This window comes from Armigeres subalbatus, chromosome 3 (genome assembly GCF_024139115.2).
Source record: "Armigeres subalbatus isolate Guangzhou_Male chromosome 3, GZ_Asu_2, whole genome shotgun sequence".
Classification (NCBI taxonomy): Eukaryota; Metazoa; Arthropoda; class Insecta; order Diptera; family Culicidae; genus Armigeres; species Armigeres subalbatus.
Genome location: NC_085141.1, coordinates 330987299 through 331007178, shown reverse-complemented (window position 1 = coordinate 331007178; position 19880 = coordinate 330987299). Strand labels below are relative to the sequence as shown.

Below are 19880 nucleotides of genomic sequence, written 5' to 3'. Positions count from 1 at the left end.
TGCATATTTGTTGTTTCTCGGCCAATCACGACTAACAACTACGATGTGTACAGATAATCAAGCTAAGCTAAGCAAAGCTAAGCTACCCAAGTATTGATAACACAGCTAGTTGAAGCTGTAGTTACTCTACAGTAGCAACAGTTATCCTACAACACATGGTGACCAAAACACAAGGTAGACGAATTTCGGTTCAAAAGTAAAATTTTAAGTACACGCCATTTGGTCAAAAGAGATTTTGTCAAAAGGTTGAAAATTTTCCCTCACAGTTAGTTAGAAATACGAATGCAGAAGTAAGTTAGAAGTGGGATGTGAGAAGTGATTAGTTAGCAGTAAGAAGTTCGGAATAAGAAGTGAGAAGTGCGAACTGAAAAGTGACAATTGAGAAGTAAGAATTGGGAAGTAAGAAATGAGACGTTATAAGTGAGAAGTGAAATGTAAAAATTAGCGAACAGAACAGTAAGAAATAACAGTGATGAACTTTATACACATTTTAAAAAATCACTTTAATAAAGATTAAAAAAAGCGTGAAATGAGAAAATACAAGTGAAAAGAGAAGCACCTCTCTCTTATTTAGCCAAGGAATGTAATTGTCGCTGAAAAATGCAAAAAACAAGCGACAAAAGAGAATAGCGATAACTCTTTGTCCCCATCTGCAGAGGATAAAGACATTGTTGCGTTCCATTTTATTTGCAACAAACATGGAGAGGTAATTGTTGTGAACTTTTCAAACTGCGATAATTTGTATATTTCAGAAGTAAAACGCAAATCACGTCAACAGATGGTTAAGTTTATGTCTAATCTATCTATGATAACTGATACTAATTTAATCAAAAACATCATCGGAAACCGACTACTTTTCAAAATGCGTGGCAGGCGATCATTGTCCTATTCTGTTGCAGTTTGGGACAAACGCTTATTGCGAGTTGAGTTTGTCCCAACATTTACAAGAGAGGATAATGTTGTTGTCATTGGCAATGTTGTTATTTTACATTCCTTGTTTAGCATTATTCTTTTCATTTCGAAAAACCATATTTAGACATGAGCACGTGACTTTTCTGCATACCTTCATACGACAAGAAAGAAAAACTGCAATACAGCACCAAGCTGAAGACAGACAACAACGGTGACACGGAATACACACGAACTGGAGAAACGAAATATACCTTACATCAACAACGCTGAAAAAAGGGAGAATTGCTAATTGAAATGCGATACAGTACAAATAAACTTGCAAAACATCTTCCGACACGCTGGGTTCATTGCTGCACGGAAAGCGACAAAAAAGATCATAAACAAGCGAAAAAATAAACTGCAAAATGGCAGTGAATGAGTTTTATTTACATTGGGGCGTAATCAAATCCCACGCCGTCAGCGCCTCAGCGATGGATGGACTTCGCGCTTTGTCGGCTCGATTCATATCGAATTTGTGGCACCTCATTCGAAAGCTGAATGCACCAGCAGCAGCCAGCCATCAGCGCTGCATCGCCGGTGCAACGTGTTCGATTCAACTGCCATTGTGACCCAGAAAAGTTATAGTTGCTGGTAATTAAAAACCATCACAACTCAAACCAAATTGAGGTGAATGAAGGCGATGTTATTTTTTCACCCGAAATTATTTCCCACACCGACGGTGTTGGTTACCTACAAAGACTAACGCGTGATAAAGTTTTGTCAACAATTGAATCATTTGTTTGAGAAACTACAAAAATGCATTTCGCGCATTTAGGCTTTCCCAAAAATTGAGTGACCGTGAACAAACTAAAAACATGCTGACAACTTACCCGCGCAAAACATTTCTGATGAGGGTATATTGTATCTATTTTTGCTCACTTCATTTACGTTTCCTTTTTGCCATTTACGTTACAAAGTATACGTAAAGGCAATAGGATCACTCCAAAACCGAACTTTTGATAGAAGGCTCGGAGACCCATAGTGTTATACACCAATCAACCCAGTTCGACGAATTGAGGTGATGTCTGTATGTGTGTATGTATTTGTGTGTGTGCAAAAATGTGAGACACACTTTTTGGTACTTATCATTATTCAATTTGCTCGCAACAAGTTGCAGTCGACGCGGATTGCAGTCTAGTTGTTTCCTATTGAAAATTGGCCCGATCGGTCATTGCGTTCCAAAGTTAAAAACGTTGTTTTTTTGCCAAGAGTCCCCCCTTGGGAAATTTTATTTTAAAACGTATTTTTTTTAAATGCAGCATTGCATTCAAATGACCGCAAATGCATATGAATTGATGGAAAAAGTAAAATATATCCCCTAAAAGTGCTATTTTGACCTCTCTTATGTGTCTTTCATATTTTTTTCAATGTGCGAAGGAGGCAACACCAACGCTAGGTGAATTGATCTGGGTTTTTAATTTCAAAATACGAAATTATCTCCCTAAAGGCATATAAAACTCTAGGAGCGTAATTAGAGTTTCAACCAATTGTATAAGGCAAATCAAAATTGGTTTCATTATAATTTTTGTAGATGAACTAATTACGTACTTCTGATGTTCTAGGCACAAAATTTATGTTTGCTTTTCAAGTAGTTCTTATTGTTGTCGTCAGTTCTAGGTAGTCTACGAACTCTAGGGAGTCAAGACCTGCAGACGGACATGTGGTCGTGGGGGATCGTTGTTCGTCGACGACTAACAATATGTCTCGGGATAATTTTCAGTTCAAAAATCCAACAATCTTACAAAACACTTTTCTGGTTATATCCCTTGAAGAAAAGAAAAGAAAAGTTAAGGTTAGTTAAGTTAAAATATGATAAAAGATATCCTAAGTGTCTTTCAAAAACAACATGTGCCGTTAGCGACGGTTAAACACCGAATTAAATTAAATAAAATGGAGCTTCTAAAACATTAATTTTACGGGGAAGGTTCATTTGGCCGAAGCCCATTCGGGCGAATGCCACTAGGCCGAATGTTGTTTGGCCTAATATACCAGTTAGCCGAACAGACCATTAGGCCGAAAGTCATTTGGCCGAATGGGTCATTTGGCCGAAAGGGTCGTTTAGCCGAAACGGTCTTAAGGCCGAAAGTCATTGGCCGAAGATTCTATACTATTTCGCCGAAAAACATATCGCGGAATTTTTTTTCGCGGTACGATATTCCGCGGAATGTAACAACTCTCCGAAACACATTTCGCGGAATGCACCTTTTTTCTGAAAGACATTTCGCGGAATGTACCTTTTCACCGAAAATCGTTCCGCGGAATGCCACTTGGCAGAATTCAGTTAAAATAATTATCATTCAAATATTTACCTATTTCTGCTTAATGACATGAAACACGGGCTTTTTTTTTGGATTTAATGCAAACCCGAACCCGACCCGTACCCGAGAATTGTTGCATTCGTAAACCCGTACTCGACCCGAACCCGACATAATTTAATTATTTAAGCCCGCACAAAAGTTTTCCCCGAATAATTCAAATTACACCCAAAAACCAAATCTGACAATTATTGTATAAAATCTTGGCATATACAAATCTGTAGGATTTTAATACAGATATTGTATTAAAATCATACAAATCTGTATAATTTCAATACAACAATTGTATTAAAATCTTCCGAAATTGTAGATGCCCAATTATTATACAGTTTCTGTAAGTTTCTTATGCAGAACTGTATTAAAAAGAACGCGTCTGTTCGGTATAAGGCGAAGGGATGGGTAACGCCTTCTTTAAATGGATGCATCTGCCTGGTATAAGGCGAAAGGAGGGGTAATGCCTTTTTTTTTAAAATGAACGCGTCTTCCCGGTATAAGTCAAAAGGGTAACGTCTTCTTTAAATGAATTTATCTGCCCGGTATAAGGGGCAATTGAAAATTTGAAAACTACTTCTAAATATTCTGGGAGGCCTTCCTTCGCCGTGCGGGAAGATGCGTTGCTGTTAAGCAAGACTATGCTGAAGGAGGCTTCAGGCCCGGTCTAGGAAATTTATCGAAACAAATTTTTCGGCTTTTATAAAAGTATCAACGTATTAATCTCGTGTTAAACGAATGCAAAAAAAATATTAACTTGGCTTAGAAACCTCGCAGGTACAGTTGCGTAGCCACGGGGGTGAGGGGTTTGGACATAAAAAAAACCCCACAGATATAAAATTTTTAGAATAAATTTTTTTGCGAACCCTCTCAAATAAAAAAAAATGTTCAGAAAGGGTAATTTGGACGAAAAGGTCATTTGGCCGAAAGGGTCATTTGGCCGAATAGTACATTTGGCCGAATAGTACATTTGGCCGAATAGGACATTTGGCCGAATAGTTCATTTGAAAAGTGAGAAAATAGAAATGAGAAGAGAGACGTCTCACTTCTCACTCTTCATTTTTCTCTTCTCACTGTAAAAAGTGAGCAGCGCGAAATGAGAAGTAAGACGTCTCACTACTCACTTCGCACTACTCACTTTTCACAGTGAGAAGTGAGAAGTAAGACGTCTCTTTTAGGGTCTTAGTACCGGGAGTACCGGTACCGGAATTCCCGGGAGTACCGACTAATTTTCGGTACCGAAATACCGGTACTGGCTTAATGAAAGTACCGGTATTTTCGGTACTAAGGAAAAAGTTTTGGTTAAAACTTCCGATGGTTAAAACCACATTTTTTGAATGCAGCAGCTAGTAAGAAAGATATTAATTTTGTTCCGTCCGGGGGAACGAGCAAGGTGGACTGTAACACTTCGTTATAATAAAGGCTGAGCTAGAAGGTAAGGATCCTTCGCTGGACACTCTGCCTTAGCCTTGGCACTTTACAGCTATCTAAATTTCACCAAAGCTTGGGACTGTGGTACTGGGAATTCAATTAAGCAAACATGGATTTTACTTAACTATTATTTATTTAAAACTAACGAAATAAAAACGCGATAGCAGGAGCACTTCACTGACCATTCATGTCTGAACGTGTTCTGTTCAATGATGCCTTTTCTTCTCTTCTCCGCTGCTCGTCAATGGAAAAAGCGGCAAATTTTGCCACAAGGAAAGTAACAGAATGAGGGGAAGGAAAACGAAACCGATTGAGCAAAATGAAATAGAATGTTCGCGCACCGCATGACTGCTTCCGTGCACGGAACAAATTTGTTTACTAAAATTTCAAACACCTGACAATAGAGGTAATAAACTATAGAGGACGATTGTCACTGCGGTTAGCGGTTCCCTTTGTTATCGTCCCCAAACATGTAGGCTACCTATCTGTCAAAGCGTACTCATTTTTCCTTCGTTGACATTTAGTGCCCTATCCTTGCCAGCAAAAGATGTTTCGCCAGTGACGACAGCGACAATCAATTAGGACAAACGTCGGGCGTCCGATGACGTACCTCAAGACAATCAAACCTCCACGACATCGTCACATCCCAAAAAATCGTCACACTTCATCAGTATTTTTCCAAATCGTCCCCCCTTGAGGCAAGAGTGTTCCTGTAAGTTCGATTACTGCACCAGGATTCGTAAAGATTGTAAGACAAGAGTTAACTTAAAACGACTCAGGAAAAGCTTAAAGTAAAATACTTGTGAATGCTTCATGATTCACTAGCAACAGTTCGCCCTACTTCTGTAGACTCAGAAAGAGCTTTCTCTGTTTCTGGAAGCTTCGTTACTAAAATACGATCCCGTATATCTGACGAAACATTGAATATGCTGTGCGTTTTGAAAGCATATTTCAAGGATAAGGACAAGCCCCACGTCAAGTGTTGAATACATACAAAGCAATGAATAAAGTTTGATTCGTTACCATTAAATCCTGACTTTTTATTGGATTTTCGAAAAAAAATCTTCCAGTACCGGGATTTTCCCGGTACTCCCGGTACTAAGGGGTGCAGTACCGTAGTACCGGGACTAGCCAAAAAGGGTCGGTACTTAAAACCCTAATCGAACCCCCCATGGGGTGCTTGCTGTTCACAGCTTTGCTGGAACAAATCAAACAATTGGGAGGGTTCGTGCAGCATTGTGCCTTATGTCCCTCCAATCCGCAGCGTCGGCAGAGATTGCTTCTGTCAGGGTCTTTGCAGTCCCATTGCTTGTGCCCCGGTTCCAGGCACTTGAAGCAAACTTCGGGTTGCTCGTATATGCGCACAGGGCATACCGACCATCCCACCTTGACGCTCCCTAACTTGACTACCTTGGAGGCGTCCGCTGCAGATAGCCGAACCAATGCTACCTGCGTCCCTGCCGGACCTTTCCGTAGCCGAACGGCTGCGGTGGGCGTCTCCACTTCACACTGTCGCCGCAGTGCCGTGACGAGCTCTTCGACTTCAGTGATCTCGTCCAGGTCTTTAAACCTTAGATTCACCTCCGTCGTGAGTGCCCTCACCTTGACCGTCTCGCCTAGGACCTCCTCCGCCAACTTCTTGTAGGCGGCGCCCTTTGCGAGACGCCCCGCTTCAGCTCGAGTATCATCTCGCCCATCCGGGTACGTCTTATTCGACGTACGTCGGCGCCGAGTTCGCCGAGCATGACGTCACTCCTCATCGCCTTCAAAACATCCGAGTACTTAGCCTCGTCCGCCGTGATGACTAGGGCATCGCCCCTGGAGCGATTGGCGCCTACACTAGACTTCTTGCTACCCTCATTCGCCTGGGCCTTCTTTTCGGCCCTTGACGTCTTCGGTTTCCTCTTGTTCTTGGCCAGGGTCCAGGAGGCGTCATCCCCCTCTATTTCCCTGGTCTGGTGCGGCTGAGAACTTTCAGCCTGCTGTAACCCCTTACCACCGTTTTTCCTGAGTGGACGGACCTTTCCAGGTCTTTCCTCCCCCGGTTTTGGAGGTACTTGACCGGGGTTCAGCTTCCCAGCCCCGCTACCCTTGTTCGGGGTAGTAACCCTCCGCGTTTTGAGCGGCCCCGGGGAGCTCATCCCTGGAGACTGTCTCCTGTTTTGTGTCTGCTCCGTTGGAGCAGTCACCCCGACGTACCTGCAAATACTTGAGCCTCAGTCTGCAGACTTTGGCACCACCGTCTTGGCTGGTACGCCTTCGGTCGATTCGACCTTGCCCGAGTCCTCGAATCCTTGGGCCTCAGTCTGGGTAGACCTCGACTCCACCGATTTCACGGATTTACACTTGGCCGTCCCGACCGCCCTCTCCAGCTTGGCGTCCAGCATCGACTTTCGAAGTTTCTGCAAGCTCCTCTTGAGGTCCTTGCTGATATTATGCTTCGATGACGCAAAGTCGATGATGGCGTCCAACTGTTCCGTCGCCACTTCGAAGGCCGAAAGCCCATCGCGTTTGCGGTTCATCGCCTCCACAAGCCATGGGCCGTCAATAACCCCTACCGGCGTTTTTCTACCCGAGAGGAAGGTTGAGTGACCCACGCTGGCGCTGCGCACTGAGCTGCCGACTATTGCCTCTGGCCTCCTAGGCGGAGACCTGAACAACCCACCTCTTGCGAAAGGGTTGTCGCTTACACTACTACCACTAATTGAAGAATTGACTTGGTTTTCCATTTTGGTCCCACGAGTTGCTCGGGAAAAGAGGTCCACCACGTCAGAGCCCAGCATGACGCGGTAAGGGACAATTACTGTGGAGGGTGCCCAGGTACCCAACAGGCTCCGTTAAAGGCCTAGCTTATTATTTCACCCCCCTGGCCATGCATCCCCTCGGCACGGGTCGCTTGACGCCTTGGGATTAGGGGTTAGGGACGATGGTCCCGGTCTAACTCGCAGTGGCCATGGGGAGGGGTCGTCAAGCCCTTGGACAAAGTCCCTGCTGCCCCCAGACGTGTGTGTTTGTGTGTGTGTGTGTGTGTGTGTGTGTGTGTGTGTGTGTGTGTGTGTGTGTGTGTGTGTGTGTGTGTGTGTGTGTGTGTGCACCCACCCAAAAAAAAAATGTCACTCATTTTTCAGGTACTTATCCTTAACCGATTTAGTCGCAACAAGTTGCATTCGACGCAGGGTACTCTACCATTGTTTCCTATTGAAAATTGGTCAGATTGGACTGTGGGCTCGGAAGTTATGGCCAAAATACCACTTTTCCATTGAAAAATTTAGAAAAAAAAATGTCCCTCATTTTTCAGGCACTTATCCTTTACCAATTTACTCGCAACAAGTTGCATTCGACGCAGAATACTCTCCTATTGTTTCCTATTGAAAATTGGCCAGATCGGACTATGGGCTCACGAGTAATGGCCAAAATACTATTTTTATAATATACGAGAAAGGCACCATCACCGCTAGGTGGATTAATCTGGGTTTTTTTGTATAAAGAACCAATATTTAAACGGATCTAAAATGTTTAAAAAAAACATTTTTTAAGTAACTCAAGCGTGTTTCAAGTTTTTTTGTTTGTTTTTTTTTGCGATAATTACAATCTATTTTCAGCAATTATCATCTATCCCCAGCATCTGTCCAGTTCTCTGTTAAATTAAATATTTGCAATTCTATTTTCCGACATATGTGACCTGCCCATTGAAGTGCGCCGTATTTATAAAATTAATAACATTTTCTATTTTGAACATATGATACAATCCTTGGCTAATGGGTATGCGCCATATGCTTTTTGCCACCCTCTTACTGAGTATTGTACGTAACACTTTCCACTCGTAAAATTCGAAAGCTTTCTAGACTGCCTTAGTTTACTATCGGAAGAATTAAGGTATTATGAAGAGCGAATTTCGTTTCCCTCTGTTATTGCACGAAACCAAACATAGTCCTAAGAATGGTTACGCAAGCCGAAGGTAACCTTTTTTTTCCTGTTCGGGTGTGCCACTGCGACCAGTTATTAGATCTATTGCACCGTTACCACCCGTATCCTTAGTGTTTAAGTGCATGTCGAATTACTCCATTACTATTGATAAGCAATGCAGTATCGGTTTCGATACAGTTGTTGTTTTGTTTTCTCAAGAGCACCATGACAAGGTCCCGCTATTTAGACCCTTCACAGAGAGCAATCCCATTGAAGACGCGCCCCTTATCAATAGGAAATCAATCCTTTCTTGAGAAAACAGAACAGTGATACTGTTTTTGGCCATGCATCGGAGCCCTAGCCACATCCTTGTCTTGCTTCTAGAATATCACCAGTAAAACAATGAAAATCCGGGATTTAGCTCTGTCTACAAGACCATTTCAAACAAAAGAATTTGTTCAGTAATAAGAACTTGCGTGTGTTCCTCTCACTACCTTTGTTCACCAGTTCATGAAGAGTTAGTACGCATTTAAACCCCTAATGCGATTTTTCCAGCAGTCTGTTCAGCCTAGGACCGTGTACCGAGGTTTTTTAACTGATTGCTTGAAAAGTTGTTTCCGCTGCATACAGTTTAGCCTCAAACAAGAAGAATTCGAGTCTTTCAGCTGTCTGCAAAGTAACATTAATTATGTTTTATTTCTGAAACTGCTGTTGGTAGCGGGGACTAAACACGATGAATCCATGGAAAATGGATTAGGCTAGGGCTCTGTTTGGTAGATCTTACACCGTAGCACACTACGTCAAAATGATCTACCGTGTTACGGGAAGAAGGTAACCTTATTCGTAGTAGAAATGCTACACAGGAAACGTCATAATTGGTCTCTCCAAGCATTTGGACGGTAAACATTTTTTCAACACCTTCAACCACAACCCTTCAAGCACTACCTCAGCACAAACAACACAAAACTTATCTCTGTCTCTACACGCAACCGTGTGCATCGTCTTAGTAGAGCTAACGCATATGCTTCTGGGTTTTGCAGACGAAATCGAGCTCATTGGAAACTATCAAAGAAGAATGGTGTATTTTTTTGTCTTACTAAAACGGTAAGATTATACATAACCATTTACTCTACCAATGCAAAGAAGATTATTACGGCTAGAAATAGAATCATAGCACACTTGAAGAGTAAATCGCTATGTTCAAGAACATTATAAAGCCATAATTATTACTTGGGATGTTTCCCGCAAAGTTGAAAGACTGGTCTTCTAAGACGTAAGTAACCAGTTTACTGTCCATAAAGGCATGAATAACCCCCGCAGCTATGAAATGAATCAAATATGAGACTGTCGAGCGTGTAGCAGCAGCTTAACTTCCGTAATATACATACAAAAATGAAATTTACTCTATATAAAACTTTAGTTTATCCGGTAGCCATGTTTGAACATGAAGCATGGAAATTATGAGAAGCTTTTGTGGTTTTCAAGCAAAATGTGATGTGTGCCACAGAAACTAGAGACAGTGTATCAACAGGAAATTATTATAAATCCTATGAAATATGGCAGACTGACAATGGGCTGGCTATCTAGTACGAATGTAGGTAGTAAAAAATACAGGTACAACATTGAGCAGAGAACTGAATAAAGGCTGGAAATAGTTAATTGCTGGAAAAAGATCGTAATTCTTGCAAACATGAAAACAAAATTACCCAATAAATACTTCTAAAACGCTTAAAATACAGAAATAAATTATTTTTCAACATTTTTTATCCGTTTAAAAATTGAATTTTTATAAAGAAATGTTACAAATGTGCATATTTTCAATTTTGATTTTGATAATTGCCGTGATTTATCCATTCCTGAGTTATACATTGACTTTTTATATCGAATATTGGAAAAGAAAACAATAAAAAAAATTTTTTGTTAAATATCTTGGCTGTGCATATGCACAGCACATGTTTAGAAATGGACAAATTGATATGAAATTTGCGAAAAAGAAACCACGTGTCTTGGAGGGACTCGAACCCTCAACCTCCTACTCTCTAGATAGGCGTGATAACCCCTGCGGATATACAACAGTAAAGCACATGTAAAGATTGGACAAATCAAGCATCCGAAAGATCAATTTGCAAAAAAAGAGCTAACCGTGGTGGAGGTTGGTACTCGGATTCTGATGGCTTTTCCGCAAACGTAACCTTTAAGTGGTCTTGTTGTGTAGGGGTTATCACGCCTATCAAGAGAGTAGGAGGTTGAGGGTTCGAGTCCTTCCAAGTGCTCCAAGACACGTGGATTCTTTTTCGCAAATTTCATATCAATTTGTCCATTTCGAAACATGTGCTGTGCATAGGCACAGCCAAGATATTTAACAAAAAATGGTTTTCGTACGGCCGAGTTGCCGAATAATATGCAATTAATAATAAAAATCACTTTTTTGAAAAAATCGCCTATGAAATATTTTGAAAAACCCCGTAGCATATTTCTAATAACCTTGCCTACTTTCTGCGAAAAAAATATCAGATGTACATGAAACCTCGATAATAATCCATTTTTTTACACCGTGCCGAGATATCATCACTTCTCGGTGAGGGCTGCCTATCCGATTTTGTTTTTTCGCACTTGTATACAAGTTTGATAGACTTGCTATCATGGCTTGTAATAATTCGAAGCAGTCAGTGTTTGCCTCTCTTTTATCGGTGTTCTTTATCTAGTGAGGGCGATTGCTGCAAAGCCTGTCTAGCGTAAAGAAATCTCGGCAATCGACAGTCGTCAGCGTTAAATAATACAGAACATAATACCTACTAGTCAAATTTGATATGTAAAAGGTTATCTAATTATGACAAACTACGGCCCATTAGCAGTTGAATAGATGATAAATGGACTATTATTGTGGTCTGGTCTATCCGGGTTTGACCGCAACTATGCAGCTCGCTCGCGGTGGAAACCCCAAACATCTTGATCTGATTTCGTTTCATAAAATGCAAAGCATTCTACCAACAACGATGTAGCGAGGCGACGATGCATTCGCAGCAGGGAAGAATCTGTAACCAAATCGATGGCACTAACGGGTGGAAGGGTGAGCAGCCGCCATGCATGGTCCATTTCACATTGGCCCCATACTGACAGGCGACAGGTGCACGTTTTGACCTGATGCCGTCGCTTGGGGCCGGTCAACCGGGAGATGAATGGTTTGGATGGATGTGGATGGTCTGCCAAAGTCATCATGCTGTCCGACCATTAGCGAACGATTCTCGGATTGCAGTCGTTTGATACCCACCCATGTGCTAGACGGGGCCTCATCGAATCGTTCTACGACGGGAATGTGAGAATTGAGTCCACATCATTGCTGCTGCTGCTGTTGGATCAACGCTATCGGATGACTTTCTTGAAGAGCGGAAATCGTTTGGCTTTATGGGGCTGAAGTCTAATTTTTGCCAGCCGTGTATCCGCCAGTTTGAAAAATCGAATTCTGCTTTTGATTCCACTCGAGAGTATAGTATTGGGGATCAACTGCAACGTAGAAGCACACGTCAGACTGTTTGATTCAATTTTCTATCATCAATTTGATACCCATCGATGTGCTCGTTGGTGCAGTGTTCATTCCGAAACCCCACCCAACAACAACGTTCGTCTCCTCTGGTACCAACGAAGTAATAGATCAGTTTACTTAATTAAATCCGGCAGTCTCATGTTGTTAGTTTGCTCGAAGCTCCAACGAACAAAGGAGCTGATGAAGTATATACAAGCGAAGCCGGAGTCGGGGCATCAGCAGTTTCGAATTCGAGAATAACAGAGTAATGTGATACCCGTGAAACGGTATACTTTTCCTCAATGCCAAGAAACATCATCCACGAGCGGGAGCATAGAGCACTGACATGCTGCTGTAGAGTCCGACGGGCACGCACATTCAGATGACTTATTCCCGGGATGGGATGGTTGGTGAATTATCTGCAACTGCCGACTTAGGAGCTGATGTTGTTTCTCGCTCCTTCAGTGGATAGGAAGTGTCAATAATTTTGAAATTATTATCGTGAAGCACAAACTCGCTAAATAATAAAATAGTAAAAAAAAAACTCGACAAATCATTAAGCCTACCATAATAAAATAATGAAAAAAAAACTCAACAAATTATTAACCTTATTACAATAAAGATCACCCTCAAGGCAGCAGGCAGAAAGCATGAAATTTGTCCAATTTCCACACGGAGCGATAAGAATGAGAAATACCGACATACAGAGCCGTAGCGTGGACTCTCAGAGCCCTTGACGAAACCTTTTGGGGTTTAAACCTTACTAAGTAAAATAAGAGATTTATAACTCCCAATGTTTCAGTAACCGAAAAGCTCTTGGAGTTCAATAAGAGAGCGCTTTGCATATTTACTGGCCTCATAACCGGACACTGCCCGAGTAGATATTATTTGAAAAATACTGGCTTGCTTCAGAATGATATCTGTCGTTCTGTAACATGGGACGTGGAACCTCCGAACATCTGCTCAATTTCAAAATATGTAGTGGCTTTATTGAACTAAAAGAAATTTCGACTGATAGTCCTGGAAAGGTCGTGGGTTTTATTACTTCATTTTTTCCGTACTGGAAAAAGCGCATCTTAGGTTGTTTACTGGACAAATTTTGATCAACCTACAAGATGCGAATAGTGTATATTAATCACGCCTGTACCTCAACAAAAAAAAGGCCAATAAATTTCGAATCGCTACCGGACGTTGTCGAATCAAGAAAACACATACTTTGGAGAGGATTGGATGATCTTCGGAATCGCCATTCATTAGTCTGATGAATAAAAATCAAACTCTACAGTGCAGTGGTTTGGTCGGAACTACTGGGCTTTCATTAAAACTTGGAGTGACGTGGTCAATGAACGAAATAAAGATAGGACCTAGTCGGATCAAAATCCATGGATATATCCATATGGTTTGAAATTCTTCCAGTGTGGAAAGATCGGACGAGTACTGAAATGAATTCTCGTTAACATGTGCACTTTACGATCCAATCATATTCAGAAATAGGGAGTTGAATTACAAAAGATTCTCAAAAACTTATTAGATTATCAACGATCCATAATATATGAAAGTTCAAAACAACTCGAAACATTTCGGGCTCAAGAATTCTCTTTGAAATGTTTGTATTCTGTTTGAAATCCCTTTATTCAATTGTGAAACTCAATAATAACATTAATGTATTGTGAATTTTTATAATTGTTACCAGATTCTTTATATTTTTCACCATTTCTAGAATGTATAGTTTTTAAAATCATAAACCGAAATATTTCGGAATATTTTTTTATGAAGCTCGTTCTTTATGGCATTATAAATTTACTCCAAACCTGGATGCCAAAACCTGGAATTTACTTTTGAAATGAAAGATTAGTTTTAGATTTTAAGAAGGTTTCTCTAAAACCTATTTTAATGCTTTTATAAAACCACGCTCAGCCACGCTTAGCCAATTTGACGCCAGGGTCTATCAGTTATTCCAAGAAGAAAAGACGTTGGTGCCGTACGACCCAGAACAACCCACGACGACTGTCCGTGAAGTGATTGAGAGTTTTTTTTTGTGATGATGATGATGATGATACTACCATATTTTTTCTAGAGTTTTTTTTTGTGTTGCGGAAAACCCAATAGCTAGCCGACCATAGGATTGCCGAATAGTCTCTTCTGTCATTTTGGTCAAGGTTGGTCAAGACTGGATCTCGATAGCGCGTTGCGCTGACATCACGTTGACCCGTTGTTTTGAAAATGGCAATTCCTTATTGACCAGCACAATAGTGCGTCGTGCGTTCTTGTACTAAATGTTCTAAATCAACCGAGTCACAGTGTCGGGCACGTCGGTTTTGAAAATTTAGCGCGTTGATGAAATCAAGCAAACAACCAAGTAAAAAAAATATCGAGATATTGACACCTAAATTTTCATTGCTAAGATTTTCAAAATTTATTATTTGTTCATTTAAAAAAAATAAAACGAATTTGAAATGAAATTCATAAATCACATTTTTATTATTTTATCTCCTTTGTCGTTCCTTCCTGCAAAATAATATGTTTCTACCAGAAATCCTTCTAGAAGCTCCCCCGGGAATTTAATAAATTACTCCGGAAAGTGATCTACAAATTCCTTTGAAAATCATTCAAAAATTCTTCTCATGTAATTGTAATTCCTCCAAAAAATTATTTAGAAACCCCTCACTAAATTTGTTTAGGAAATTCAGGACGAAATTCCTTGAAGATTTTTTTTCTTCTCTCCAAGTTTTACCTCTAGACATTTCTTCGGCTATTCTTCTTTCCTTCTGGAATGCATTCGAGATTTCCTTCAAGAACTCTTACGGAATTTTTTTTTTTTTGCTTTGTAAACCGGTGGAAGTCCCGGATGAATTCTCGTAGAAACTGCCGGTGGATCTTCCGGAGAAATTCCCGAAGGAACTCCCGTAAGAACTCCCGAAGGAATTCCTGGAGGAACTCCTAGCATAATTCCTATAGGACCTCCCGGAGGAACTCCCAGTGAAACTATCGGAAGAACTTCGGAAGAAATTTCCAGCTAAATTTCTGAAGAAAGCCTAAATGATTTCCTGGAAGAGCTACAGGTGGAACTCCCGGAGGAATTTGCAAAGGAACACCTGGAGGAACTGCCGGTGGAATTCCCGGAGGAGCTCCCGGAAAACTCCAGGAGGAATTCTCGAAGTAACTCCCGGAAGAGTTTGTGAAGAAACTTCCAGGAGAATTTTCAGAGGAACCCTAGTAGGAAATTCCAGTGGAACAACCAGAAGAGTTCTGTAAAATCTTGGAGAATTTATATAAATAAATCTCGTCCAGCTGAAACCTTTGTAGGGGTATGTAGCTGGATTATCATAATCATCAACAGAGGACCTCCTGGAGAATTCCCTGAGGAGCTTCCAGAAAAATTCTCGGAGCAGCTTTTGGAGAAATGTCTATGTAAATTCCTGAAGAATCCGCAATGAATTCCAGATAGAAAGCCTGAATGAATTCCCAGAGGTAATTCTGGAGAAATTCATAGGAACCCCCGTAGGAACTGTTTCTATCAGCAGGAATAATTCTAGGAGAAATTCCTGGAGGAATTATCGGAGAAACTGCCGGTGGAACTCCTGGAAGAATTCCCGGAGGAACTCCCGGGGGATGTTATGCCAATAAGAAGAAGAAGAACTCCCGGAGGAATTTCCGGAGAAACTCCTGGATGACGCTCTGTTTTTCCCTGTCCATGGATGATGGGATCGACGGTGGTTCGTCAAGTATCTCGGTATAACATGAATTAATGGAGTTAAACTAAATTCACTCTCAATAAATTTTGTTCTTTGTATTGCGTTCGCATTATTTAATATTTTTAGATCCATAACAATTTTCCAATTACATGCATATTTTTATATTGTGAAACATACATACAATTGTTGACTAATTAACAATTCTTAACTACCTAAACAAAATCGTTTGAAACTTGACGCTCCTCGCCCCTAATATGCGCATTGAACACTGGCACATCCTTTATCGTCAGCAGACTATGCGTAAGATTGGAGGAGCCGGCAGGGCCCAGTACGAGTCTTTACTAACCTTATACACAAATAAGAAAGACTTCGGAAGCTAACGATCATCCGCTGTAGTTCTTAGGAGTAGTGATAGTTGTCTTAATAGTTAATATATTTTTCGTAGTAATAGCAGTAGCTGTAGTAGTATTACCAGTAACTTGTAGCAAAAAACTAAGTAGATTTGCTGCCTTTATTAGCGTTATGATCTCCGATTTTCTTTTAGTAGAGTGCATTAACATTGTTTATATTTATATTATCATTGAACTATTTATTCAGCCAAAAATGTGTTTATGTATTGTGTTGTGTATGAAAAGCTAAAGTTGGACTTTTATTTCCGAAGGCAAGGTACAGCGTAGGTAACCCTTCAGAGATTGGTATAATACCAATGGTATTAGATGGGAAGAATGGAAGTCTAGTGAACTAACAGTTGACGCAACATGATTTGCAAATATTATAGACTTAAACTGAATAACGTGAGGTACAGAAAATAACTGAGACAGATAGGTGATGGGTGAATTGAACAGAGTGAGATAAAGTGACATCGTGTGAAACGTTTGATTTATTGGGAAATGAACTTTTCAAACTTACTACCACTTTTATCCCCTGGCTTTGCTACAATAGGTTGAGCTCATATGGCTCGACGACACAATTCTCAAAATTGCTTTTTTATATTATGATACGTTCTCCAACAACAGATTATATTGAAACAAATACTGACTATTTAACTCATATAACTTTAGCATCGAACGTTACTTAGAACTCAGATATTAGGATGACTTAACGAAATACACAATTATTCAAAACCTCTTTTCTATGTGTGAAATATGAAGACAACTCTTGAGTGAATATATTTTATTACCATAACAAAATTTGCATAATTTCGCTGATTCAATTACAATCTGAAAAATTCTATTACATTTTTATTCAAGATTGGTTACTTGGAGGTGACAATATTACCACCCGTTGTCAACATAGACTGCTTTTAGGTATCTAATGTCATATCCAAGAAACCCTATGTTCTACTTCACGTTAAACTAATTCACTTTCGTTGTAACTATTTATTGATCCGGATTAACAATTGATAGAAAGACTGTAAAATTACTACGAAATACAAATTATAAACAATAACAGAAATTTTGACAATATGCTACTACGCGATACTCAATACAAACAGTGTTCACCGCATGAAGATAAACTAATTGTGCTAAATATTGGTACTAGTAACGGTAACACTTATGTTAAGGTCTATCGCCATTTAAATAATGTTAGTATAATCAATAACATAACATCTAATTATATCCCTATTTCAAGAAGTGTTAGGGTGAAGCCAGAGTAAACGCGACTTGCGATGCGATGCGACGCGACAGTGCAATTTGACAGCCTGTTGATAATGATTGTTATTCTTTTACGTGAGTCGCGTCGCGTCGCATCGCACGTCGCGTCTACTCTGGCGGGCACCTTACTTGGAGGTGGCAACGGTATCACCCGTTGTCAACATAGACTGCCTTTAGGTACTGATTGTCGGCTCCAAGAAACTATAAACTAAACTTTACATTTAAATTCTGCTCAAATTTTACATTTCAAATCGCCAGATAACCTTCGTTGTGTGTTTAAAACGTTTTAAATTAGAACTTCCATTATTTGCTTGACAGACTGACGGGAAAACGACAATGGAAAAGGGTAAAAGGGAAATCTATACTACAACAGAAATTTTGAGATTTTGCTAGCTTTCACAATACTAAAACAAATAGTGTTCAAGTGGTCAACATAGACTAGTTCTTCTAAGTATTGGTCCTAGTAGAAGCAAAACTTCTGTTCGGGTCCAGTCTTGACAATTTAAGCTACCAGGTAGCTCCAGCTGGACACCCAAAAAAAAAAAAGAAGAAGAAGAACACCCGGAGGAATTTCCGGAGAAACTCCTGGATGACGCTCTGTTTTTAAAACTACCACGAAATTTCAGTAAATTTTATCATGGTTTCAGAAGAATTCACCACTGTTTCAGTTCATGGGACAACATTTCGCATGGGCCACAGTTGATTTTTACTGCACGCATGCTAAAATCAAACGGATTTGTTATCTGCTGAAAATCGTCGGTGCATATTCTTAAAATAAATATCGGAATGGTAGTTTCGACTTCAATCTTTTTTTTGCGTGTAGCAATTCCTCCGAAAATTCCATTAATTATTTCATTCTCGGTCTGATTTCTGCATAAATTGATGGAATCGGTGGAATTCCTGGAAAAATTCTTAGAAATTTTCACAAGAAATTATTCGAAACTTTCTCAGAAAATTTTATGAAATTTATACAAGAAATTCGAAGATTTTTCGCGAAATTCTAAGGAAAGTTTTTTCTTGGGAATTCCACGGTGCAGTTTTTCAGATTTTTTTATGAGCACGAAAGAATTATCTGAAGAATTCCTTGCAGAACTTGACGGAGTTCGTGGATGATTTCTTGGAGTGGAATGGTGGAATTTTCGGATCAATTCCCGGCGAAATTTATGGTGAAATTCCTGAAGACATTGCCGAAGAAGTTGCTGGAGGCATTCCTAAAGAATACCTGATAGAATTCCCGATAGAATGCCTGGAGCAATTGTCGAAGGAATTCCTGGAGAAAGCTTTTTTTTTCTGCCTATTTTATAATATTATTTCAGAGAGGATTTGTTTAGAAATTCAGATGTATGGTTCTAGTTCTTAAGGTGATTATACAATGAAGCCCGTGGTGAATTTCAAATTCACCACACGTTTATCTACATATATTTCCAAAAGCCCAAATCTGGCGTAATAGTTTTCGTACAGTGCCGAAGCTCAAATTATGATTGTTCAGTATAACTAAGCAAACGGTCTACCATTATTTCAGCCACAAACGCGTTATGGTTCTTTCATCTCGTGCTATTGAAAAAAAAAATTGGAAAAGCACATGGTTTACAAAATACCGATTTCTGGCATTATTTCATAATCACCTTAAACTTATGAAGAATGCAGGATTTTTATAATAATTGGCTATAAGATTTTATATTCGCTCTGAATGCTAAGTTCGAAAATAATTTTCACTCTTTATTTAAAAATATGTATCCAAAAAATCATGCATTTTTAAATCCATTGTTGTTTTTATCATTAATATTGTTGTTAAATAAACGCACAACGCGAACGTTGCATTGTGGGCGTGAATGCGTCACGTCCATTGGCGTTGCGTTTTAGTACAAAACGCTGACTTCAACGCCCAGCGCGACGCGACGCGCAACGCGATATTGTGATCCAGCCTTTACTGTTGGTTGTGGATTTGGTTTCAAAGTTTTTGGAGGAAATAGTGCCGAGCACTAATATTCATGTGTTTTGTAAAACTACTGAAAAAATAACAATTTAGAAGACCTAAAAAAGTTGACCCCTCCTTTCTCGAAATCCTGGCTACGCCCATGTATGCAGCACTTTACTTTCGAAAACTCCCAGTGCGCGTTGGTCCTCCGCGAGCATCGTCCATATCTCGTGTCCGTAGAGAACTACCGGTCTAATAAATTTTGTAGACAGTTAGTTTGGTACGACGGCGAACTCTATTCGATCGGAGCGTTTTGCGGAGTCCAAAGTAGGGGGAAAGACGGCTTTGGCAGGTTTTGTTCTATTATTGGAAGGGGGGTTTTTGTCGACCAAATTTTATGAAATTTGGTCACAATATTCTTTGATATGCAAAGAATGTTTAGGCCAAATTTGAGCCTAGTCAGTCATAAAAAAACCCTGCCAATGATAGAACAAA

General features: G+C 40.1%; 1 protein-coding gene across 5 annotated transcripts in view; it reads right to left on the bottom strand.

Moving 5' to 3' along the window:
- Window positions 1–19880, bottom strand: part of LOC134225660 (sine oculis-binding protein homolog) — a 120740-nt gene that overhangs the window by 76924 nt on the left and 23936 nt on the right. The window lies entirely within an intron of this gene.